Here is a 27,944-nt window from a genome sequence, read left to right as displayed (position 1 = left end):
GCAAACTGTTGACATGCGAGAATTTACAAACGAAAATTTTATGAGTGAGACACTATATTTTCAGAAGTCTCCTTACAAAAATATAATGTATAACAGAATCTACAAAAGATAGAAAGTTAACATCTTTGACAAAAGTTCATATTTTAATAAAATCTAAAACTTTTATCGAATACGCTATATTGCTATTTTGACTTTAAACAAAACTAGGATTCTCTCAGTTTTGTTTAGTAATGTTTTCAAAGAAATCATGAAAAAGTTGTTGTTAGAAAAATCCTGTGAAAGTGCCTACCTTCCGATGTATGGGTGACTTGTTGGGAATTGTAAGGTAAAAACATTTCAGCATGAAAACTATGCTTTATCAATACAGAAATCATTAAACTATCCTGTAAGGCCGTGTACTGATACTCTGGAAGCCATAATCAAAACAAAAGAGCAAGTGCTTACCTCTCACTGACTAATTTCGGGAAGCTCTATAGAATTACTATGGAACTCGCTTTCGCGGATAATCTGTACCGCGGATCAAACGCTCGCGGATATTCGTGGTTCTACTGTATATCGCACTAACGATTTTGCGTAGTATGAGTTTGAAATCACTTGATGAATCGTTACATGCCTTATTTTCAATTTCATAGAGTGAACCCCTATATAGAAATCAAAGACGTAATCCTACGTCAAAATCGAACAGAATGACCGGATGGGAGCAACGAATAAATTTTTTCAATGTGTCAACGCCAGACCGAACACTGCACACGCGCCATTGTTTGTATCACCACTTAATCCGGACGATGCCGTCAACTCAGACAAAAGAGCGATTTACCTCTTAGGCAACATGTAGGGGAAAAGGGGGGAATTTGGACCACCTAAGCGAATCGCCTAATATTTCCAAACCAATACGGTCTAAATAAAAAATGTGACATTGTATAGCGAGCTACACTTGTTTTCTCTCAATCAATAATGTTTAATCATTATATCAAGCTTCAAATTACCAAATATATCATAAAATTAAAGAGATTATTTTTGGACATTAACATTTGATGCGGGTGATTTGGACCGTCTGTGGGGTGATTTGGTCCAGCGTGTGTTTCATCGAAAAAAACATACTTATGTTTATGTAAAGTATTTTGGGATAATATTACAAACAGTAACAGTGTTCTGGGATCGATAACAGGTGTCTTGGCCAGATTCCAGACCAGAAAAATTAGATTGAGACCATCTCGAATTCTGCATGGATCTTTTCACTGTTGTTCGAGCATTTTCAAACACTTTCGATGCTTGGTCAAAAAAATCCCTTCTTGATGGCCTGCGTTGCTCTTTCAAGCTCTCCCTTCTTCCAACGTTGTCTGCCCATCCTTTTTTGTAATTCAGCGGCATCTGGAATCAATTAGATCAAAGAAAAGCCGGAAACCTGTAGGATCAATTCACCCCACAGAAACGTGTCCCTGTCACCCCACACAACTTGCAAAAATTAAAATACAATTAATTCCATTTATTGTTATCAAACTGACAGTTTCGCTGCATCAAATTGTTCCTCTTCTGTAGACGAACAGAACTTGACTGCACAATACACGAAAAGTTTGTTTAATCAGCGGGGAAAACCTTAAAACCACGATCGGAAAACTCACATTTTGTGTTCATGCTACCGTTTCCTTCCACCTGTCCAATTTTACCAAAGTTTTTTTACGTTAGGTACGTGCGGTTCAACAGTAGAAGGAGATGACATTATAAAAAATCCAAGTTAAGTCGTACTTTTTGAGATGAAGGGGTGGTTCAAATCACCCCATATGTCCAACTCACCCCGTGTTACCCTACAATTTACGTAACGCTAAAAAAATCGATGATGTAGTTTTCTGCTGAGTCTCAACGCGACTGAAATTGCGAAATGGAGACGCAATGTCAATTTGCCTACACCGCAACCAATAACGATACAATAACAACGGCTCAACCGCTGAAACTTTATTTTGCCCTTACCTGACTATTCGGGCAACGTGGTAGAGTAAAGCGAGGAATAAGGCTTTGAACCACCAATCTCTTAGATTAGGCGTTGAATACGATTATCACCACTATGTTCTGTTTGATATGAAGGCAGATGATTATATCTGAGAAATTTTCCTGACGCAGCGTTGCGTTGGCGTTCGATTTAGAATTGGATTCTTGACATTTGAGCATATATTGCTATCTTGAATTGGAAAAGCACAGTCTGATTGTATTGACGGGAACTCTGTATAATTGATCAAACAGGCTGAAAATACTATTCCGTAAACCGAGTCTGAGACTATAATGATAAGCCGCTGATAACTTCGTGTGCCCTATCTCGGTAAACCTGTAATACACACAATATAGAGGTGCTGTACATAAACATTCGTAAGTTGTATTTTTGGAAAATATTTTCCTTAAAATTTAATAAGTTTGTTTTCCGAATCATGGAAATGAGCACCACGGATTACATTACTGAACCATGTTTATAATTGCATTTCTTATAAATTGTTTTAAAGTAGGGGAGAGGGGGCACATTCGGACACTTTTTTTTCCTTGATTTTTAATATTTTTTGTAAACTTAAAAAAAATCCTCAATTCAGTTGTCATTTGGACATCAATGTATCATATGAGAGTGTTAAAGGTGTGCATTGATGCAATTACGATTGGTTTATTCGATTTTTTGAAAATTGCCTTTTTGTCCGAATGTGCCATGTGAGGGGAAGTTTCGGACAGTACTGGGGCGCTTTCGGACAACGAAAAAAAAAATAAAATTTTATGTTTATCAGCAATTATTTCCGTTTCCTCTTATTTCCAGCATATTCTGCATTTTTGTGTTTATCAGTTTTTGACTGAAAGGAAACTGCTTGCTATGAGAGTCAGTAATAATTCGTGATTTTGCTTTCTTCCGTTTTCGAGCGGTGGTTTTCCGCGGTGAAGCTTTTGGAAAAGGTTCAACATTTTCCGGGGACAAAGTTGCCAAAGTAAAATCTATCTGTGCTGTAGACGCAATGTTTTGCAGTATTGTTGTATTACCCGATGAGTCAGTTGCTACCTCCGCTCCAGCAGGTGAAATCATTTGAGCATTCAAAATCCTTATCCGAAAAACCTTTCTTGAGAATGGATAGCAACCTGTCATTTTGAATCCAGCTAGGATATTACTCAGATTGAAAGAATGCCGATACAACTATACCTGAACGGTCGTGTATAGAAATATTTTTTTCCAGGATGGTTGAATAGCCAATCGTTCTGGGAAACTGAGAGCTTTTGCTTGAAAGGGACCATAACTGAAACATCCAGCAGTTGTAAGCGATTTGTGACATAAGGTGGAAAAGATATATGAATTGTGAAAATCTCTCGGCAATATTTCATTGTTTCCAAAGTGCAATGACTTTTTGATTGATTTTTGATATTTTGGAATTGATTCGTTTACGTTGCTTTTTGCTACCTTTTTCAAATGTTCCAGAACATTGCAAAACAGTTTTCCCGTTATGTAACCGTTAGTTGAGAAATTAGCAAAGACAATGGACCCAGTTGGACCACCGGTGAGCTAAAATCATGAAAACGTTCTATTCGAAACTAGTTCGATAGCTCTTTCCATCTCATCTTCGTTGATGCTGGTTTTAACGGTTTTTTTTTCGAAGTTTTGAACCATCATTAGGTCTGAGAATCAGACTAAATTGATGTTTGTTAGTATACAACAATCAGACACAAATTTTATGAGGTGTCCGAATGTGCCCCGTGAACGACGTGCGAATATGCCCCACCCCCATCCGAAGACAAATCATAATTTTATCTTATAAATAGACCTTTATTTTCCCATTGTATGCACGTTTTTTTCATTTCATATTAGTTACTAACTGAGGTGGTGTACTTAAATTTCTTAATCGTTCACAAAGGAATTAGGAAAATGCTTACAACTTCCAGCTCAAAAGTTTCGAAACGTGTATGAAAAAGGGCACTGTGTTGTTTTCGTAAGTAATAAACGATCAGGAGATGTCAAACCATATGACAGCTGTTTTATTTGTATTCTATTTTTAATTTGGTTGAAAATTGTACCACTTAATTTTTAAAAGCGTTGTCCGAAGCTACCCCCGTCCGAAACTACCCCCCTTTCCCCTACTATTCAAATAGTCGGGTTTAAAATCTTATATGAACAAAAACCAGCTAAAGTAGGTTCATTTCATATTAATTGATGTTTTGAGGATTTTATACCCGGAGTTGTATGAATTTTGATAATTCAACTTCGAAAACACAACAGTGGAAACATAAACATGAACATGCATGTGAAACTAGAAGAAACTCGACGAAATGTGTAAATCAGCAATGGTTTTCGAATTCTATTTTCTCATTGGATTGGTTTCCTAAATAGCTACGTTCTTTCAAAAGACCAATGATTCGTACATTGGTATATTTCTGCACAATAGTAAATAACCGAGCAACCATTTCCGAGGGAAACCAGTTTAAAAAATATTTTACCCGTTGGCACGAAAAGTTTCTGCTCTCCTTGAAGCCGCTTTTATCCAGTAATTCCGGCGGATTTACTCAACTAAATTGTAACAGGCAGTTTCGTGCGCTTGCATGCATAAAAATACCATAAATTCATGCATTATTCCTCTTTCTTGCTTCATGATGCATCCTCCAATTTTCTGACCATTTGCTCGCAATGGCATGGCAACGGAAGGACTTTTACATATGTGTTGCATGTGCATGCACCGGTGCCATTGCTGCTACCTGGCGTCTATCATCCATCTGCGGTGGAGCATAAAAAGCTTACTGGTGCAAAAAAAAAATACTACACTATGAACATCTCACAACATGGAAACACCATTGCAGCATACTTCACATCCAGCGTCCAGCGAGTGCTGCCCAGAACATCCTGACACTGTCCCACTGTTGTATACACCGTTCTGTACTCGCAAATGTACATGTCCTCGACTTGGGGAAAGCACGGTATAGGATTAATACGAAATTCTTCTTTTGATAAAACCGGGCGAAATAGAGGTACAGTCATGCATAGCACGGAGGCGAAAAAACGCGAAAATCTGATGTCGCCAGCAGCGGCTAAAATGTATGCTCGCATGCTCAATTGCAAGCTAAGCTCGATGTAATTTAATATATCACATTCCACAAATTGTACCATTGCTGAGGATGTGTGCAGATAAATTAAAACTATGAGTGAAGCGGAGAGTGTGATGAATTCATACATTTCATCGTTTTCTTAACCCTCCTGTACTCGCGTGCAAAATCGTAACACGTATACTCGCGCACGGTGTCACAGACCGAAAATTGAACTTCTCTGTAATGTTGCCATTGTGTATTCTTCAGGCTTTATTGGCATTTATTTTTAAAAGAGGGTATGATTAAATGAAAAAACCCCAAAAAATATGTTTTCTTCGTCTTTATTATGTTTTAATAGTCATCTAATTCAGCCTCCTCATAATAGAGTAATTTTTGATACTCCAACACAAATAACGAAATTTGAATTTTTCACTGTTATTAATTGAAAGTAATTAAGTGAATATAATTCATGGAAGTATAAAGAGCTATAAAATAATATAAAATCGTATTAATCGATTGTGGTTTCATTGGAGTTAGAATCAGAACATAGCATAACTGCATGCTCGAAACAAACTTTTTTTTTTCATTTCATGCAGTTGTTGCGTGTTTTCGGGTCTTTTATCGGAGAGAAGAATGTATACTGACCTTCTAGATAATCACCAGATGATAAAGGTTCTGGAATATAAACTTCGCATATTTCTAATATTCTTTGTCTCTGTATTCTTGGTAAACTAAGAATTAATACCTTTTTATAGATAGGGCATAAAAAAAGGATTTCTAGGACCTTCCTTTTCTTTCTCTTGTTTTTTTGTTAATATTTTTCATTATAAAAAAATATCCCCGAAACTGTAACTGCTAAAAATTACCATAAGCCACCGATTAGTTTATAGTTTACTGTTTACAATTCTTCCACAAGTGAAATTCTTTCAAAAGTCTGTATATGCATGACCATTATATTTAGCGAATAACTATACGAAAGTCAAACATTTATATTTTGCTTTTGAGCGTATGAATCTAACGACGAATATATCGACGAATAGTTAATATATGGATCCGTTCAATGCAATTACAAAAAGGGACTGAAATCAAATAAGAGTAGTCCGGTAATGATCTTATGCATTATATTCAATAAATATCCCACGCCACTAACATTAATTTATACATTTCATTCAACAATATTCTAGAATATGAAAAAAGGCACTTGTCCAAAAAAGTTACTCCTATACTCGCGTCGGTGTGTCAGACCGAAAGTGTTAAAAAAAAGTGGCACACGTCCCCTTTGTACCAACACATGCGATACACTAAACGATGACGAACGACGATGTTGATATTTTCTGAGAAATGATCGAATTATTGATTTCTCGGTCTGACAGACCAATGCGCGAGTATAGGAGTGTTAATAATCGCGTAATTGTCACATTCCATCGTCACCATCGCCGCTTTAGGATGTAGTGTAACACGGGGTGAGTTGGACCACTCCTTTATCTCAAAAAGTACGGCTCAACATGGATTTTTGATAATGTTATTTTCTTTTATTATTGAACCGTATGTAACTAACGTAAAAAAAACTTTGGTAAAATTCGACAGGTGGAAGGAAACGGTAGCATGAACACAGCAAGCACTTAGATTGTCAAAAATTTGAGTTTTCCAATCGTGGTTTTAAGATTTTTCCCGCTGATTAAACAAACTTTTCGAGTATTGTGCAGTAAAGTTCTGTTCACCTACAGAAGAGGAACAATTTGATGCAGCGAAACTGTAAGTTTGATAACAATAAATGAAATGAATTGTATTTTAATTTTTGAATGTTGTGTGGGGTGACATGAACACGCTTCTGTGGGGTGAATTGGTCCTACGGGTTTAAGGCTTTTCTTTGATCTAATTGATTCCAGATGTCACGGAATTACAAAAAGAGAATGGGTAGACAATGTTGGAAGAAGGAGGAGCTTGAAAGAGCAACTCAGGCCATCAAGAACGGATTTTCTTTGACCAACAACGAAAGTGTTTGAAAATGCTCGAACAACAGTGAAAAGGTTCATGCAGAATTCGAGATGGTGTCAATCCAATTTTTCTAGTCTGAAATCTGGCCAAGACACCTGGTATTGATCCCAAAACACTGTTACTGATTGTAACATTATCCCAAAATACTTTACATAAACATAAGCATGTTTTTTTCGATGAAACATACACTGGACTAAACCACCCAAACAAATGGTCCAAATCACCTCGCATCAAATTTTAATGTCCAAAAATAATCTCTTTAATTTTATGATATATTTGGTAGTTTAAAGCTTGATATAATGATTAAACATTATTGATTGAGAGAAAACAAGTGTAGCTCAGTATACAATGTGACATTTTTGATACAGACCTTATTGGTTTGGAAATATTAGGCGATTTGCTTAGGTGGTCCAAATTCCCCCCTTTTCCCCTATTTGAGTTTAGTTTTTCCTTGACGTGTTGTCGTAATTGAATAATCAAAGCTCATGCAATTTCGTGAGTAATTAAACAAAATATATTTACTTTGTTGATTCTACTATTCCTTGAGAAAAAAAAACTTATACATATTCACTAACATTTACTACTATTCCTTGAGAAAAAAAAAACTTATACATATTTACTAACAAATAATGTTAATAACTTAGAACTTCCCTTAGATGAAATTCTTGGTCTGACAATGGTCATTTTCCAGAAAGACTATTAGGCCTCGTTTTCCCCTCAATTCTCATGCTAACGAGAATTCCTTATCTCGATGCCATATGTGGAACCGTTTTGTTTGCGACGTGATGTCAACACAGGCTGTTTATAGAATCAACCATCAACAATGTCAAGGTAAGGTGTGTACATATGCTTACATGGCATGCTCCGGTAATAACAAACCCTTTTTTTACGAACCTCGAGAGCCACTCAGACTAAGTTGTTAATTGCTCTTGCGTCAGTCTCAGATTGCGTGCAAACATATTCGCTCCATATAGCTTCCAGCCTCGACTAATAGCAGGCTCTCCCCGATGGAAGCTTTTCGACAAGAAGCTTCGCGCATGGAAGCCAGACGATCCATCCATGTTGTGTAAGCAATCCGGACAAGCTGCCTGCATCCACTTCGCAGTACCCCCATTTCCGCAGAAGGGGTGGTGGATAACTGGAATAGAATCGCAGCGTGTCGGAAGCCGCCGTTGGAAAGTGAACGAAAAATCAGAATGTAAACAGTCATCCAAAAGAGCGAGGGGGAGTGCATGTCTATGCATGCTAAACCGCCAGAACAACCATTGTGGAAAAGTTTTGTTGCCTTCACTGATTCAGAGTACCTTGTACCTGACGATACTCATTGACGTTTATAATGCATCAAAAAAATCAAAACGATGCTACTTTCCATATCCAACAAAAATCCCGATTTGTAGTTAATATGGAATATGTCATCTGCTCAAGATTTATTACTTAAGGAAGGGATCCCGGACTGCAATGTTAACAACCCCAAAGTCATAAAATAACTTATTTGTAGTTAAATTGCTTCATTCATTACAACAAATCGTAGTATGAGTTAGGTCACGCGTTTTTCTGGAAATCTTGTTTTTTCACCTGGCCAAACATTTTTTTCAAGATCTATCTATATCAGGTGTGGCCAAACTTATCACCACTACGGGCAATTTTTTTGCAGATATAGATGGGCAGAAAAGTCCCGGGATTTTGACGTAGGACTACGTCCTTCATTTCTGTACCGGGGTGTAAGTTCGAAGATTCAAAAACGAGAGAGTGACGCTGGACTGCAAGGTTTTGAACGTTAATATCTCTTTTCCGGCTGAACGGAGAGGTATGATAATCATTTTATTCGAAAGACAAAATGTCCACGAGTTATATGATTGTTGATTGTTGACCCGAAAACTTGTTTCAATAGCTTTTAAATTGCTTAGAAAACCATTCAGTTGATGCGGCGATGTGAGATGAGGACGGTCGCACTCAGACGCCTATGCATTATGGTCTTCTTTTCCAATTCCATTTCTCTTCTGCAGTTGAACCGAACGGTTGGGTATAAAGCATGACGCTTCCTTTGCTTTTGTTCATTTCTACCTCTACTCTCGTACCGCGAGGACTCGTTCCATTGGGACCAAGCAGACAACTCGTTAATCTACCGGTGGCAAGGCACCACGAAAGCAGCTCGGAAAAGCGCATTAGCCGCAGGAGGAGTGAGGAAGCCACATCGCTACCGACCGGAAACCGTTGCTTTGTGTGAAATTCGTCGCTATCAGAAGTCGGTCGGATTGATGATCCGCAAGTTACCTTTGCAGCGTTTGGTTCGTGGAATTGCCCAGGACTTCAAAACCGACTTGCGTTTCCAAAGTTCCGCCGTTATGGTAATGCAGGAGGCCTATTCAAAGATACCAATTTGTGTGCCATCCACGCAAAACGCGTCACATTATGCCCAAGGACATCCAGCTGGCCCGTCGTATTCGAGGAGCGTGCTATTACCTTAGCGTATAATCAACGGCCCTTTTCAGGGCACCAAAAGAATTCAGAAAAGTTTCTGTAGACCGAACTGAAAGTAGCATTTAGCGAAAATCGTGGTGTTGATGATAATTCCGATACCGATGGGTGCCATTGACTATGAATTTGATAATGAAGAATACGAAATATATGATTGTGGATATTTCACCATATCGAAGAAATCACTTTGATGAAAGCTGCATTATAAAATTATTTGTGTATGAATGTCGTGATCGATAGTCGAATCTCATTTGCGCTGGGTATTTTCTCGGAGGACTCGATTCCTCCTGGATTCAAGTTTCATCCATTGTCACAAAACGTCGAAAGAATTACGCCTCAACAACGCCAAACCGGCTGTTGACTCATCAACGTACCGCTGTTTTGGGTCGACGGTCAGCAAACGTGGCACCCATCGCGCGGATAGCTTTTTCATGTCCAAAATGGCGTGCAAACTGTATCCCGCTCGTTCTTTTAAAATACCTACGGCCTCAGCTAACTCACGTTACTTCACTTTACGATCGTTCAAAACGAGTCGATGTACTTATTTTACGATTTCTGGATTCGTAGCTTCTTTGGCCTTCCAGAGCGAGGTGCATCTGCTGTGCTTGTACGGCCAATTTTAAATTCATTAAACCACCGATAAACTGTTATTCTCGGAGAGCAGACGTGGAATAACATTTCGTCAACCACTGCATTGGAGTTTTCCCATCAAAAAACAATGTTTGCTCAAAATACGATATCCCTTTTTCAAAATGAGCAGAATCCAAGAGTGATTTCCAGCAATGAGGCCATTGAACAGATTTCCTACAGAAATTATCAATAATTTTCCAACCCACCATAGATAGCTGTTCTGAATGGCTGAAGATTAAACGGATGGGAAAAGAAACAGTAGCTTCAAGAGTTATTCGAAGATTCTTCTATTTTACCAGCCGTGGTAGTTACTCCAAATCCCATGACATTTTTATCCCAGCAATGGCCATGCCAAGATATTTTTCAAACTAGATTCATTAGATAGTTAGATTGTCGGGAAACAAAGCGTGGTTGAAAAGTAAGCAGCAGAATTTCGTTGAGTGATGGATCCGCGCAAAGATTGTGAGATGATTTTTCATAAATATTTTCCAGATGGCAATTGGAAGATTGACTATAAATCGAAATATTACATATTATTTGTCTTCATTTAATCTTCTGTTTCTATGGCGAAATTTCGTAAGTTGGATTAAATTAAATAAAGTTCATAAAAATTATCAACAATTTATGTGTATTGACGGAGGACTATTCTAACAGGAAGATATGGGGTGTAAAATTAAAATTAAAAAACTGAACATGTAAGAAATGATGACAACATGTAAAACATGTAATAAATAATGACAGAATGTTTACGCTTAAAACTCGACCATTTCTTGATAGATGGCAAAGATGTTTGCAACATTTTATTGGAAATATTTCTATATCTATCAAAACAAAACAAAAATCTACAAAAACAATTGATCCCGCTAAATCCCTCGTTGTGATTGGTCCAATTTGTTCTCCACAAATGCTAAATTAACAGCGAAATACAATTTCCATACATCGATACCACTGCGAAAACAATCGTAGCTATCGACCATGTATATCATTGTATCCAATGGCTAATGGTCCAAGAGGTGCATTTAAATGGAAATGAGCAATTAGAGCTCTACAGTTGTTCTCTAGACAAAAACTGTCTTTGGAAAAGTTGTTGCATATGATAGAGCGCCTATTTTAATGTTGTCAAAAATAGGGTGACTAAAATGTTCGTTGAAATAAAAAAAATCTAACTTTCTTATCTTTATAGATGGAGATAAATATAGTTCAACAACGTTGTAGTTATTGTAAGCAACTTTGTAGAACAAAGTATTTTTCTATCTTTTAAAATAATCGATATAGCGCTTTTTTTCAATGTTGCATTAGGGTGACCATGACAAAACGAGTTTTTTTTTGCTCTAACTTTTGTATTTAGAATTCTACATCAAAACTTCTACATCAGACTTTTAGAGCTTATCAAAACAAACATTTTGCGATGCAGAACTTAGCTTAATCCTACTGAAAGTTAATCATGGTTTTTCACCCAAAAACTCATGATTTTAATTTTAATTTACTCAAATAAAAAAAAAATAACATAGTTTTGAAAATCTCACATTATGTAGATTGATATATGCTCTTTCAAATGCCGCCAATACACATGGTTTATGTTTGCCCAGGGAGAATGATAAACATATGAAGAAAGCGTATTTTTGGGGAAGAAATATGAATAACTTTCAGCATAGTTGGGATATTGAAAGAGATATTGACATGAAAACTGTCTTCAGAAGACTTTTAGAGCTTACTAATAGCTCTAAAAATCTTTTGAAGACATTTTGAATGTATAATTTCTAAAATAAAAGTTGAAGTAAAAAACAGTTTTTTTCATGGTGTCCCTAGCACAACTTAGATAAAATGTGCTACATCGGTTATTTCTAGGGATAGAAAAATATGTTGTTCTACAAAGTTGTTTACAATATCTGGGGCGACAACATTTTCGAACTATGTTTATCTCTATCTATACAGATAAGAAAGTTATATTTTTTATTTCATCGAACATTTTGGTTACCCTATTTTTTATAACAATAACGTGCCACAATATTTCTAGCCTACTACACTTTTTCTGAGTGGTTGTTTCTTTTCTTTTTCTATCCAAAATATATATATATATATATATATATATATATATATATATATATATATATATATATATATATATATATATATATATATATATATATATATTTTTTATTGAGGCTCATATGGCGTCAACCTGACGGGGCCGGGAGTTCAATATTTCGACAATGTTCGCCTTATAACTATGTTAGTAATATGTAACCGATTACTCGCGGTTGGCTCGAGGTTAGTATTACAAGTGTTTTCGTAATTGTGCTGTTGCTGTCCCCAATGCTCTGTACCTGTGCCCGACACGGGATACTTCCTATTGGGATGCAGCTGACCATTCATCAGCAACGCCCCCCTAGTCTGTACCCCATATCTAGCGTGGTGCGTCTTCTCGACTCGAGGAATCCAGGATAGAATGGTCACTAGCGGTACAACCTTTGGCTCTTGTTGAATGATCAGTGGACTGCACAACCTTTGGCTCGTGTATCTGTAAAGAGTGTGTGTATGTATTGCCGCGACTAAGTAAAAGTTTATCGATCGGATAGAAGGGATATGAAACAGGGACACAACGAAGGAAACATCATTAAACGTTGACATCGGCGTTTCTGAGGAACAGGTATAGATGAAGCAGAAGATCACGGCTACTTAAGATATCCCGGACGGGGATATCCGATTGTCTGCCTTTTGCTCTCAGTGCTCTAGAGAGCTGAGAGCGAGCAACATGGAACCGGATACACGACCAGACAATATGCTCGATGTCGTGGTAGCCATCGCCACAATCACAAAGATTGTTTTCTGCGAGCCCAATGCGATAGAGATGGGCGTTTAGGTTGTAGTGATTGGACATAAGCCGAGATATCACGCGAATAAAATCACGACCTACATTCAATCCCTTAAACCAAGCAGTCGTCGAGATAATTGTGTGTAACCAGCGACCGAACTCAACTTCACTCCACATGCGCTGCCAACTAACGAGTGTGTACTGACGAGGAATGTGAAAAAATTCGTTATAAGCAATTTGCCTTTCAAAAAATATGCCTTCTGAAGCGCCCTCCTTAGCTAGCGAGTCCGCTTTCTCATTCCCCGGAATCGAGCAATGAGAGGGAACCCATTCAAAGGTAATCTTGAATAATTTTTCGACCAAAACACTCAATAGATGTCTTATTCTTGTTAGGAAATAAGATGAGCGTTTATCAACTTCCATTGAACGGATTGCCTCTATTGAGCTGAGACTACCTGAAAAAAATAAATAATGGTCGATGGGCAGTGTTTCAATGATTCCTAGAGCATAGTATATCGCACCCATTTCAGCGAAATACACGGAACAAGGATCTTTGAGTTTACAAGAGGCACTGGAATTTTCATTGAAGATGCCGAAGCCAGTGGACCCATTTATGAATGAACCGTCAGTAAAGAACATTTTATCACATCTAACTTTCCCATATTCTGCCGAAAATATCGGCGGAATAGAATCGGAGCGTAGATGATCTGGGATTCCGTGGATTTTTTGTCGCATGGACAGATCAAAATTGACAGAGGAATTGCAAAAGTATGGGAAGCAAATTTGGTTGGAGATGCCCGGTGAAGGGTGCACTTCATGGGTAAGGTACTCATGGTATAAAGACATAAAACTTGACTGAGGAGTCAGTTGGAGTAGATTTTCGAAGTTATCAATCACCAATGGATTCATGATATTGCAACGGATGAGAAATCTGTAGGATAATTCTGTGAACCGAAGAGTAAGCGGGGGTACTCCTGCCAAGACTTCGAGACTCATCGTATGTGTCGAATGCAAACACCCCATGGCTATACGCAAGCAACGATATTGTATCCTCTCCAGCTTGAGAATATGAATCCTGGCAGCTGATCGGAAGCAAAAACTGCCATATTCTAACACTGACAATATCGTTGTTTTGTACAACTAAATGAGGTCTCCTGGATGGGCACCCCACCATGTTCCGGTTATTGTTTGGAGAAAATTGATTCTTTGCTGGCATTTCTGTTTCAAACACGCAATGTGTATTCCCCAGGTACATTTAGAGTCAAAATATACTCCAAGGTATTTGAAAAACATCGAGTGCCTGATCGCTTTGCCGGATAGGTGAAGCTGGAATTGCTTTGAAGTAGGATATTACTGACCAAAGGCAAGAAATAAACTGGACGTGGAAGACGATATGATATCTGTAAAACAAATACTATAATCGTATTGGATTGTTTTTGATTTCTATATAGGGGGGTCACTCTACGAAAACTGTAACGAAAAATTAAGGGATTTCAAATGCATATTACTCAGAATCGTTAATGCGATATATGGTGTACTATATACAATTGAACAGGAAATTTATTCAGTACTAGCGGACCCGGCAATTTGTTATCAATACCTTCAAACATTCACGTTCTCTTACTAAGCGCAAGGTCATGAGTACAATCGCAGAACTGTTCATTGATTGATCTTCTAATCGACCCCGTTGAATTTACCTTTTACTAAAAAATCCTAGTACTTCTACCAAAACTCATCATTACAATATCAGATTATTTTCAGAAACAATTCTCGTTCAAGATTTTTCAACCTCTTGCAAATAACATGTTTCTCCGTTACATGGAATAAATGTTTGATACAGAAAATATGATAGAATAAAGACAGACCCTCCCCTTTTCTCCCCTTAGAGAGGAGGGAGGAGTGTCTATTCACTATAGAAAAGTTTCGTGCCCCCCTAAAATTTTCACATGCCAAATTTGCCTCCATTTGCTTGATTAGTTTTCGACTTATGCAGAAATTTGTTTTTCATTTGTACGACAGCCCACCCTAAAAGAGAAGGAGGAGTGTCGAACCACCGAAGAAACATTTATTGCATCCTAAAACCTCCACATGCCAAGTATGGTTTCTTCTTCTTCTTGAATGGCGTTAACGTTCCCTGTGGAACTTTTGCCGTCTCAACGTATCCATTAGCTAGCGTCATTTATTGATACTTAGTTGAGATTTGTTAAGCCAAATAACACGCCTTGAATGTATTCCAAGGGGCAAGTTCTAGAATACGCGTGACCACAGTGCAAGTCGAAGGAAATTTTTCTGACGAAAAATCCCCCGGCCAGAACGGGAATCGCACCCGAACACCCGGCATGATAATGTGAGACGCTAACCACTCGGCCATGGGTGCACTCGCCAAGTTTGGTTTGGTTTGCTTGATTAATTCTCGAGTAATCCAGAAATTTGTGTTTCATTTGTATGGCAGCCCCCCCTTAGAGAGGGGGGGTGGAGTGTTCAACCATCATAGAAATATTTATTGCACCCTAAAACCTCAATATGCCCAATTTGGTTTCATTTGCTTGATTAATTCTCGAGTAATCCAGAAATTTGTTTCATTTGTATGGCAGCCCCCCCTTAGAGAGGGGGTGGAGTGTCTAACTACCAGAGAAACATTTATTGCACCCTAAAACCTCCAGATGCCTAATTTGGTTGCATTTGCTTGATTAATTCTCGAGAAATGTAGAAATGGGCGAACGGTACGAAACAAATGATTCACCAAAAAAAATGCACGAAAGGTCGTTCGCCATACGAACTGACTCCGAACGAACTGTTTGGGAACGAATGAAGTGCAGCTGAACTGAATACATATGGGAAGTAGATTGCGCTGGACGGAACGGATGATTATAACGAGAATGCTTGGAGAAAACTAAAAAAAGATAACGGTAGTGTCATTCATGAGCAAACCGCCTTTAGCGTGCGGCTTATTTTGTTGATGTATGATGTATTCTTTATTTTAAAGTATTAGTTCATCATTGTGTTTAAATTATATTTTTTGGCACAGTAAAATTTCGAGCTTTTTTAAATTTATGTGTAAATTTAGATGATTCATTTTATCAGAAAAAAACCCGTAAGTAGCTATGACAATTAATTGGGTAAACAAATAATCAAATTGGAAAAAAAATCTGTTGCTTTCAATCCATTATTTGGCCTATTGCGTGAACGATTTATTGTGATAAGCATTACCGGGTTGTTAGCGAAAATTGAAAAATGTCGTTACGTGATTTCTTCTCTGATAGATTTTTTTATTAACTAGATTAATTTCCAACAGAAGATAGAAAAAATTGCCCGAATCAAACCATTACACACAACATTATCGGGTGGGAAACATATTTTTACATACAATTTGCAAGTTTAAAAGAAGAAAACCTTTTTCTTTCCTCAGTAATTAAAAGAAATAAATTCCACACAAATTAGAAAATGTTCTATCTAATCTAAAGATACCAGGCCAGGACATGAATAGCTGTAAGGCTGCCTACGTTTGTTGGGTTCCAGCCTAACATTCTACAATAGAACCCCGATTATCCGCGAGCGGATTATCCGTAAAAACGAGTTCCATAGTAACTCCATAGTAAAAGCTTCCCGGAATTTGTCAGTAAGAAGTAGGCACTTGTTCTTTAGTTTTGGTCATGGCTTTCACATTTTCTGACCACAGGTGTGCCCGACCTTACAGAATGGTAGTTTAATGATTTTTGTATTGATAATAGTTTTCATTTTCATTAGTTTTCAAAGTTTTCATGACGAAATATCTTTATGTTGTGTTTAAACCTCATTTTTAGCCCATTATCGCGTTATCCGCGATTTTTGTTATACACGATTACCTAGCCAGATTATTTCGCGGATAATCGGGACTCTACTGTATGTTGTAGTTGATTCCGGTATTGATACTGCTGAACGATAGATCGAATGAATGATTCAAAAGATCTGGTTCAACCTTTTTTGCTTAATTCTTCCCTTTACGAAAATTAATTCCAGTACTTCACCCCTATCAGTATTCTGTAAGAAAGTCTGAAGCATATCAGTAAAGTAATGGAAGATGTAAATGTGCAATATTCCCTTGCATATTTCCCCCCTTTAAAAACCAAATTCCTCACTAGGGGGAATTCTCCACCGGTTGAAAATCACTGACTTAGGTGAACGTTTAATGACTGTTCCGTTCATCAAAGACAGCTGCTTTGCTCTACTCCATGGTCTGTTTTATTTATTCGTTCTTGCTTGTTTTTTTCTTGACGGACGAGTTGAATCGCTAAGAATTATTCTACATTTGCCGATAGCAACACCTATCAGAATCAAAGAAGAGAATATGACTTGGAAAATGGTGACACCCAAAATATGGACGAAGCCTGGTTAACAGAGTTTCGAGACTATCAAGATTTTATTATAAAGGTTGTTGTATAATCATATCATGCTCATTGCACGACTCTACATTGAGTAGGTTGGTAATATCGAAATTTTTTCAATGAAAGAACTCAATTCGAAAGCAATTGTTCCTACATCAAGTTTCCGTACTCTAGGCTCTAGACTCAGATTTTTCTACTTTTTTGATTAGACGGGAAACAAGAGGTCTTGTCACTCAATAACGTTGTTATCTTGTTATCTTTCAGGGAACCACGAGATCCCTAATTGCAAACAAATTGAGTCTCAAAGCTAAAAAAAAGGGAGACCTCTGCCCTAGAAAAAAAACATTACAGAAAATGAACCAACATTTTCAAAAATGTTTGATTTTAGAATTACGGACAGGTGATTATAAAATCTCTTTATCACTCTGTATAAAAATGTGTGATGATTGCATTGTTGTATTATTCAATTTGTCGCAACAAATTCAATTGTTATGCGAAAAGAAACATTAATTAAATTTACGAAACATCCGATTCCCCACACGATTCCCCATAAAAAATATCACACCATCACCATAAAGCCCACACAGACACAAACCGGCTCAATGTCATAATCGCCTCTCAATTCTGAAGGCGGAATTCAGAACAGATGCGATTTACACACGTAGAAAGCAGAAAAAGTGAAATGGAAAGCGTCATTCAAACGATGTCAAATGGTATCATTCGTCAAGAGTTTCATCAATCATTCAAATGCTGGAAGTGATTGTAATTGGGATCCTTTTCGTGTATCAAGGCGTTATACATTCAAACTTATTTTTTGTAAGCGACTGTATCCAATTGCAATAACTCGGGAAAGGACCTGTAGAACAATGTTGTCTATTTTTCAAAATATGATTTATCATTTTCTATAGTAATGCGAACACAATGGGGTGTAAAGAATATAACCTAACATGCGTAATTTATTCATTATGGATTTCAGTCTGTGCCGTCCGGCAATACGGTTTCTACGCCATCGAAATGCTTGTCTGGCTGTGGTATGCGATAATTATCAAGACTTAACGATGCAAGAGGAACATTAATTCCACACATTCTGTCGCACGGTTTGGCGGGTGATTTTGGCTATTGTTTTATGCAATTAACAGCGTAACAATTCAGGCAGTGTGTCTTTTCCATAAACCAAAGCCGTACAGAGTGAAGAATGATTGCGTGATTGTTTTATAATAGTGTCACATGGCGTACTATCAGCTACTCCAAATCACATAACACAAATGCCACAGCGGGTATATGCAATCAGTTAGGGGTGGCATTTGCAAGGGAAAACCATCGCATCACGATACATCGAGAGGAAATTTGTTGTCCGCAAAACATTGAATAACAACAAAACTGTGATATACCTATACGTACATGTGGGATACTCCGGCACAAATAAATCCAGGTAGATGTGCATACACTGTTTACGCAGGATTTGGGGCACCAGCAATCAACATATAGCAAACATTTTCGTTCAGCTTTCCATGCATATGATTTTTGCGCAATCAAGCATTCAATGTGAGGTTCTTTCTTTTGTTGTAAGCACTTATCCACTGGCGTGCACTTATATACTTTTGATTCGATTGCACGGAAGTATACTTCACAGGCCAAACCACTTGTGATTACTCACAGCATTATCGCCTAACGTAATTCATTTTCTTCCGGGTCGAGGCCACATGTGCCTTCAGAACAATTACTCAGAAGTAATAACTTCCACTTTTTCTAATATTTGTTTTCGGCCAAACAATCCTTTGCATCCGAACGCCACAGTGCAATTATCACACCATCACCAGAGTGTTATTCGAAGTAATAGAATTTCTCAAGCTTTCGGTTCACCTCCATTCTAAGGTACCCTTAGAAACTGCGGCATCGGAACACATCGGATGAAGCAACAAATTCCATCACTGAAAGCATACACGAACACCCGCTCTGTGCGATTGTATACACAGTTTCCATGGAACCCACTTCTGCTGTTCGCACCTTTACCATAACCGGGACAAGTTCACCATCGCGTCCTTCGAAATCAAAGCCTCGTCGTAAACTAACATCCTTGTTGCGTGAAAAATTGCCTCTATATGCAGAGCCCGTGCATTCGCTGGGAAATTCAGAAGAGCAAGGAAGAGAGCAATTTTCCCCGACGCGAAATTTCGCTCACAATTCGAACGAGGCTGAATCCTGTGTGTGTGGGAAATCTCCTGCCTCTCCTAGATGAGATAAAGGATCCACCAGCTTCTCTCGCTCTCCGCAGTCGGAACAACAAACACAAACACACGAGTATTCTAAGCATTTGTCGTCATCCTTCTTCACACGCGAAAGGTATTTGTCGCGTTCGTTGCTTTCGAACAATGCGTGACGTTACAAGTGACAGGACACGAATTTCACTGTTTTTTTTTTCTTGTGTGTGACGAATTATGAACGAATCTGTCGATTCTTTGTCACTTGGATGCGTGGGGCGCCGGAAATGTGGAGGAGGGTGGAGGTTTAATGAGATATTTCCGGAATGTCATCTAACATTAGATACAATCTGAGATGGATAGTGGATCAGAGCACTGAAATTTACCGTTCCACCAAGATGATAATTTATTATTTCATTTCATTTACATCATTTCATTACATTCAAAAATTATAGAAATAAATCGACTGAAAATTTTTATGCTGAAAAATTTGATGAATAAAAGGAATATTAATGATTTAAATTGTAACTTTCGGTTTGATTTCAAGTGAATTGATTGGAGATTGATTTCACAAATTTGAGTGATTCAGTGGAAGGTTTGGTTTGAGGTCCATATGGTCAATATTCAGTCAGACCGGAATAAGTAACACAATTAGGATTTCGAGTAAATCGAACTCAAAATTTGAAACTGTGCAGTTTTAATTGCTTTCAATCATTCTCCCAACTGTTCGTCTACAGCTCTTTGTTACTATTTAACCCTTTTTAAGACCGTGGAAACAAGACAAAGAATCGAATCCAAATTCAGAGAAAATAATACTTACATGAGAAATAACACATATTTACCATTGATAAAAAATTAACTATTGAAATGACTCTGAAAAAATTGGTGGCAATACACTGCGTTTCATAACTATTGAACCATTAATTTTTTCTGAGTTTCCAGATATATGTTAGAAGTCAGTTGAATTGAACTATATAGTGTAGGATATAACAACTATCTTCATTCAAAAGACTGGCCATTTGAACTTTATTGTTGTGTTCAGGCGCGGAGCATTAAAAAAACAGAAATTCCACTGTTTCTGTTCTATAGTTGTGAAACGCAGCGTATTGGATTACGTTTTAAAAGCCGCTAAGCCAGCATTTGAAGTTGGTTTATTTCAGCCATCTGAGCCATCCAAGTTGGTTTATTGAACGAATGCTTCAGTCAATTTTTTTTCGTTATTTTCTGACTTCCGTCATGGTCTTCCCATAGAATCAAGGTCGAGGAGATGGCGCACTAGCTCTTGTACCTATTGCTGACTGAAAACAGTCGAAAGTGGTCCCAGCTGTGGTGAAAAACTGGAATTTTTGAGGTGCCGTATGAGTGTTGTTCTTGTAATGTTGAAACTCAACGCAGCTGTGTTCACGGGGGATCCTTCATTAACACTAGATTTACGGGACGCGTCATTTTGACGCATTTCGGATTGAATAACGAAAATTACAAAAAATGGTTGCATTTTTATTTTAATTTTTGTAATAACTTTTATCCATTGATCGAGGTTAACATATATTGAAGTCTATTTTCTGTTTCTGTGTTGAAATGTCGAGATTCTTTATTGCGTAGTGTAGTTATACAGTCATTCCATGCCAAACCGATATAGTGATTCTCAGAACTTCGTGAAAAGTGGTCGTTTTGTATTTAATTGCAAAAAATTAGACCTGTATTTTTTTATTTTTCCGTTAGGGCGACCGTTTCGAAAATCAGTTTTTTCCCATTTTTCCCAAGAGTGACTTTTTTCAAAAAACTTTTGAAATACTACAGCGATTCAGATGATCGATACACCAAGTTAAAGCCTATTAGCTGGTCTTCATGGAAAAAATACTAAACTTTAAACAAATAAGATATTATTTTTCGTAATTATTGATTGTATTTGTTTTTTCATAGTTTAAACGGCCTCAGGACCAAGGGCGCTATATTTTTAAACGGTTTTATTTAGTTTGCCCAGTAATTTGTATGTTTGTAACATGTTTGTCTGTAGCACTTCACCACTTTAATAGAAATTTGAACCCCTTCCTGTTGACCGATGAATCCGAAATTTGGAACATACCTTTATCTCTGCAGTCATTAATTAAAACTGCGAATTTCATGATTTTAAAAATCCAAAATGGGGGCCGCTACAAAATGGCGGATTGCTTATTTTCTCAAAAACCCATCAATATAGGTATCAAATGAATTAGATTGACTAGTAGAACACAGTTATTTATGAAAAATGCAAATCAAAAATGGCCGCCACCACAAAATGGCGGATAACATATTATCTCAAAACAAACCCCATAAAATGGGTATCAAGTGAAGAGGCTTGACCAGTAGATCATGAAAAATTCAAATCCAAGATGGCCGCTGTAACAAAATAGCCAATATTTTTTTTTAAAACGGTTTCCTTCAACTTGACCTATTTGTATGCATGTTTGTATGTCTGTAGGGTTGTCCCTCATTAATAAAAAATTGACCCCGTTCCTTTTGACTTATTGATCTGCATTATGGAACAAACCTTTATCGCTGCTGACTAACGTGCATGGGAGACTGCTCGATTTGGCGTTTGTCAACGAGAAGAATATCGATTTATTCGAGCCACCGTTGCCCATGCTTAACATCGATCACCATCATAAGCCCTTCTTCCTGAAATTCGAAATCGCTAGGGAAAGCCACTGCTCGAACATCTCGGATCCCTACGATTTTGATTTTAGTCAATGCGATTTTGCGTCGCTAAATTCAAAGATATCCGCTGTCCATTGGGATGAGTGTCTGAACGGGTGCACCATCGACGAGGCGGTTGCCACTTTTTATCAACGAGTGCTTTCAATAGTCTGTTATGCCGTCCCTGTGAGGAAGCGACGCTGTTTGAGCGGAAAGAGACAGCCATGGTGGAATAACGAGCTGCAGCATCACCGAAATCGTCTACGCAAAGCTAGGAAACGCTATTTTCGGTCGAGGAGTGAACTACGCAAAGTTGAGCTACGTGATTTAGAGAGCGAATACAACTCTTTGAATACCCGTTGCTTCAGCAGCTATATTCAGCGCACAGAAGCCAGTATTAAGCAAGATCCCAAATCGTTTTGGTCGTACGTGAGAAGTCGAAAACAGACAAAGGGGGTTCCTCATCATGTCTCCTATAATGGAATTTCAGTCGAAACCCCACTCGAAACGGCTAATTTGTTTTCGTCTTTCTTCAGTAGTGTGCTAAGAAAAGACCGACCACAATCGTCTGAAACGTACCTGGACAGTTTGCCTAGCCATAATTTGAATATCGCGCCTTTCAACTTTTCTGCCGACGATGTGCTGAAAAAACTGCAAGGATTAGATGTAGCTAAAGGCGCGGGACCTGATCGTCTATTTCCGCTTTTCATCAAGAACTGTGCCGATTCGCTTACCGTTCCCACCACCATCCTTTTCAATCGTTCCATTAAGGAGGGTACTTTTCCAAGTTTTTGGAAAACTGCTACTATTACTCCTATACATAAGACAAGCAGCATACTACCGTGGCATCTCGATCTTGAGTTGCTTGCCTGAAGCTTTGGAAAGTCTCATCCACGATTCGCTTTATCCTCACGTACATCGGATAATTTCTGAGCACCAGCATGGATTTGTGAGAAAACGCTCGACCACAACTAATTTGATGGTCTATGTCTCCTCGTTGGTGGCCGCTCAGGAAAAACGGCAGCAAATCGACGCCAGTTTATCTAATGAGCTACGAGTTTTCTCATTTTTACTCCAGAAATATCGATGGAAAAATACCATTCAAGTCGGGTAAGACGGACACTCCATAGGAGGGAAGGACGAACATATTGTTATGAAAACAAGTTGATTATCTCCTCCTTCTTTATCTTAACAGATGCCCACTAACAGCGTTTGCAAGAGCAACCGGAAGTTATGGACGAACCATCAGATGCAAGAGACTATAAAAGTTGTTAACACTAGGTTTACGGACGTTTCTTATACACTGCGTTTCACAACTATGGAGCCACTCATTTTTTCTGAGTTTCCAGAGATATGTGTAGAAGAAGTTGAAGTATGTAGTGTAGAAGTCGGTTGAGTTGGAGTATGTAGTGTAGGATATAACAACGCCATTACAAAAGCGTTTGACAGAGTTCCACATTCTCTCGCAGTGGACAAACTGAGCAGGATGGGCCTACCCGCTTGGTTGACTCGCTGGATTATGTCCTATCTTACCGAACGTCGTGCGTATGTGCGCATTGATGGAGCAAACTCGGCCCCGTTTGAGATCACGTCCGGTGTCCCCCAAGGTAGCCACCTGGGACCACTTATATTTGTGCTGTTTGTCAACGACCTCTGCCACTCGATTAGTTCTCCGAAGGTGATGTTCGCCGACGATCTCAAATTCTAAGGGTAGTCTCCTCAATAGTCGAGTGCTATGCCATCCTAGCTGATATCGATGCATTACAAAACTGGTGTGAGCAAAACGGAATGGAGGGGAACATAAGAAAATGTAATGTCATCTCTTTCTGTCGGACATGAACTACAACAACATTCGACTATAAAATGTCCACAACCAGTATCGCTAGAGTCAGCGTTGTTAAGGACCTCGGTGTGCTACTCGATAGTAAAGTGAACTTTTCTCAGCACATAGCAGCTACAACAGCCAAAGCATACTCGGTGCTTGGATTCTTAAAACGGAACACACAGGATTTAAGAAACGTTTATTGTTTATTGCGCCATACCACGCCGTACAGGTCAACCGAATCGAACGAATTCAACGGAACTTTCTCCGTTATGCGCTTCGTTTGCTACCGTGGAATGATCCCATTCGACTGCCACCTTACGAACAACGTTGTGCTCTTATACATCTCCCGAACTTGGCGAGTTGAAGGATTCTGTTGCAGCGGTTATTGATTTTCGACATTCTTAACGACAACATGGACTGTTCAACACTGCTGGAAAACATAAATTCCAACGTTCCGACTAGAACAACGCGGCATGCAGTTTTTCTTCGTCTGCCGATGCACCGCCGGTAAAATGTATTTTTTGTAATCCACTCAATATCGGTATCGAATGAAATTATTTGACTAATAAAGGGTGTGTCACATCAAATTGCACCACGGAAAAAACGCTGCAGAAATTCGCCCAGTAGACCGATCCTTTTGAAAATTTTAGACAGTAAAATAAAAACTATTAAACAACTTTTGGCATTTTCCATTTTTCATACTTCGAGCCCAAGCCCGTATGCTCGTACCTTCCTCTTTACCCCGTCCATAAGGTTATGTACAACGTCAAGTTGTAGTTTTTTTTGAACAGAAATCCATTTTCTCTTGAAGTCCGCCTCCGATTTGACAACTTTTGGGTTCTTCCGGAGGGCCTGCTTCATAATCGCCCAATATTTCTCTATTGGGCGAAGCTCCGGCGCGTTGGGCGGGTTCATTTCCTTCCAACACGTCCTTTGAATAGTGGCACGAAGCGAGATCCGGCCAGAAGATGGTCGGGCCCTCGTGCTGCTTCAATAGTGGTAGTAAGCGCTTCTGTAGGCACTCCTTAAGGTAAACCTGCCCGTTTACCGTGCCGGTCATCACGAAGGGGGCGCTCCGCTTTCCGCAAGAGCAGATCGCTTGCCACACCATGTACTTTTTGGCAAACTTGGATAGTTTATGTATGAGAATCTCCTCCGGAACGCTGAATTTGTCCTCTGCGGAGAAGAACAACAGGCCCGGCAGCTGACGAAAGTCCGCTTTGACGTAGGTTTCGTCGTCCATTACCAGGCAATGCGGCTTCGTCAGCATTTCGGTGTACAGCTTCCGGGCTCGCGTCTTCCCCACCATGTTTTGCCTTTCGTCGCGGTTAGGAGCCTTCTGAACCTTGTATGTACGCAGGCCCTCCCGCTGCTTGGTCCGCTGGACGAATGAACTTGACAAATTCAGCTTATTTGCGACATCCCGGACCGAACTTCTCGGATCACGACTAAACTGCTTAACTACGCGCTTGTGATCTTTTTCACTGACGGAGCATCCATTTTTGCCGTTCTTCACCTTCCGGTCGATGGTTAGGTTCTCGAAGTATCGTTTTAGTACTCTGCTGACCGTGGATTAGACGATTCCCAGCATCTTACCGATGTCCCGATGTGACAACTCCGGATTCTCGAAATGAGTGCACAGGATTAATTCACGACGCTCTTTTTCGTTCGACGACATTTTTCCAAATTTACGAAAAATTGACAGTGAGGCATGACCAACGTGATCTATACACTCTTATCTGATTTTAAAGCGAAAGCTGAAGATATAATTCCTAAAAATTAAATTTCTACAGCGTTTTTTCCGTGATGCTATTTGATGTGACACACCCTTTAGAATACAGTACATCATCAAAATATTCCGAAGATAATTAGGTAAGGAATAAAAATTAAAAATATATTGAATGGCTTCATTGTAGAAGAGTATACTAATCGTACAGAATCGTACAGACTAAAAACTAGAAAATAAAAAAAGTAAAAAAAAACTTTTTGAGTTAGACGGTTTAATGTACTAAAAGCTAGAAAATAACTAGGCATGTAGCAGTTAATAGTTATCACATCCCTTTCTTCTACTATTAACTATTAACTGCTACTTGCTTAACTATTTTCTAGCTTTTAGTACATTAAACCAAAATGTCTAATTTTTCGGAAAAAAAACTTCAGCTTTCAGGAAAAAATATTTTAAAAAATATAGCACCCTTGGTTTCAACACCATGTAAACTATAAAAATCAAATACAATCAATGATCACGAGAACAAGAACCAATTTTTTGCAAGTGTAGTATTTTTTCGAAAAAGACCAGGTAATTGGCTTTAATTTGATTTGTCGATCACCTAAATCGGTTTAGTAGTTAAAAAGTTATGAATTTAAAAAAAATGGGAAAAACTGATTTATCGGTCACCCTTACGTTAAAATAAAAAAATGCGAGTCTAATATTTAGTGATAACAAATAAAACTATCACTTTTCACGAAATTCTGAGATATATCGGTTTGGCCTGGAATGGCTGTAAATGTGTGTTGCGTCAAAATGACGCGTGTTCGTAGAGATTGGTATACACTGCGTTTCAATACCATAGAACCACTCATTTTTTCTGAATTTCCTGATATATGTAAGAAGTCGGTTGAATTGAAGTATATAGTGTATATATTAACTATCTTCTTTTAAAAAACTGGCCATTTTAACCTTATTGTTGTGTTCAGGCGCGAGACAATCAAATAACTAATAGTCCAGTGTTTCATAGCTATAGAACCAGATGGAAAAAACAGTCACTCCTTTACAAAATTACCATCAATTTCACATGAATTACAATAAGTTTCTAATTCGTAGGTCATCTTTAGTTCTCAATCAGTTAAATTAACCCATTCGGGTTGGTTTTGGCCAAACTGCGCCATGTTGTAGTGTGTATCTCGTTCTACGCGGAGGATACTGCTCTTTTAAGCTCTTCAAATCACTCATACTGCTTCTGCTTGTGTTCTTGATAGAGTTTTGATCTGGTAAACAAGCTGACCAGACCGGAATCTGAAGAGCCTACTCAATGAACCATGCCTTAGCTTTCCGGATGTCATGAATTGATGCCAAATTACCTAATTATCACGATGTTTTTGATGCAAAAACAGAGGTAAATGATTCTGAAGTACTTCATTGCACTTCTGACTGTACATTGGTGTTGATGAAAAGCTATCTGAACCAGGCCGTTTGAAAATATTCTCCTCAAACAAACTTATTGTAATACATTTGAAATTGACATTAGTTTTGTAAAGGAGCGAACGTTTTTCCGTCTGGTTCTATAGTTATGAAACACTGGAATTTTAGTTTCTCGAATGTTTCTCGTCTGAACATAACAATAAAGTTCAAATGGCCAGTGTTTTGAATGAAGATAGTTGTTATATCCTACACTACATACTCCAACTCAACCGACTTCTACACTACATACTTCAACTTCTTCTACACATATCTCTGGAAACTCAGAAAAAATGAGTGGCTCCATAGTTGTGAAACGCAGTGTATAAGAAACGTCCGTAAACCTAGTGTTAACAACTTTTATAGTCTCTTGCATCTGATGGTTCGTCCATAACTTCCGGTTGCTCTTGCAAACGCTGTTAGTGGGCATCTGTTAAGATAAAGAAGGAGGAGATAATCAACTTGTTTTCATAACAATATGTTCGTCCTTCCCTCCTATGGAGTGTCCGTCTTGCCCGACTTGAATGGTATTTTTCCATCGATATTTCTGGAGTAAAAATGAGAAAACTCGTAGCTCATTAGATAAACTGGAAGGAAAGAGATGGTAAAACACTAACGTAACAAAAAATACCCCAAAACATCAATCGATAACATTGAGCGCCCTATTTTCTGCAGACGAAAATCTACATTGAGCTGCTTTTTGTACATAATTTTTTTGTTTTTATTTACAACTAGCTGACCCGGC

The 27,944-nt window shown here is 38.3% G+C and overlaps 1 protein-coding gene across 8 annotated transcripts in view; it reads right to left on the bottom strand.

Annotated features, from left to right (window-relative positions):
- The window catches only part of LOC129775114 (lachesin-like), a 277,293-nt gene extending 257,913 nt beyond the window's left edge, over positions 1 to 19,380 (bottom strand). For 3 of the 8 annotated variants that reach the window (XM_055779390.1, XM_055779391.1, XM_055779397.1), the window contains exon 1: positions 18,721 to 19,372. The gene's annotated coding sequence lies outside the window, so the exon portion shown is untranslated. Of the gene's footprint in view, positions 1 to 18,720 lie in introns of all 8 variants that reach the window. The other 5 variants (XM_055779393.1, XM_055779395.1, XM_055779394.1 and 2 more) reach the window with 5 other exon arrangements.
- Positions 19,381 to 27,944: the final 8,564 nt, after the last annotated feature.

This window comes from Toxorhynchites rutilus, chromosome 3 (assembly GCF_029784135.1).
Source record: "Toxorhynchites rutilus septentrionalis strain SRP chromosome 3, ASM2978413v1, whole genome shotgun sequence".
Lineage (NCBI taxonomy): Eukaryota > Metazoa > Arthropoda > Insecta > Diptera > Culicidae > Toxorhynchites > Toxorhynchites rutilus.
The sequence above is the reverse complement of the archived record's forward strand: the minus strand, read 5'-3'. Positions and strand labels throughout refer to the sequence as shown.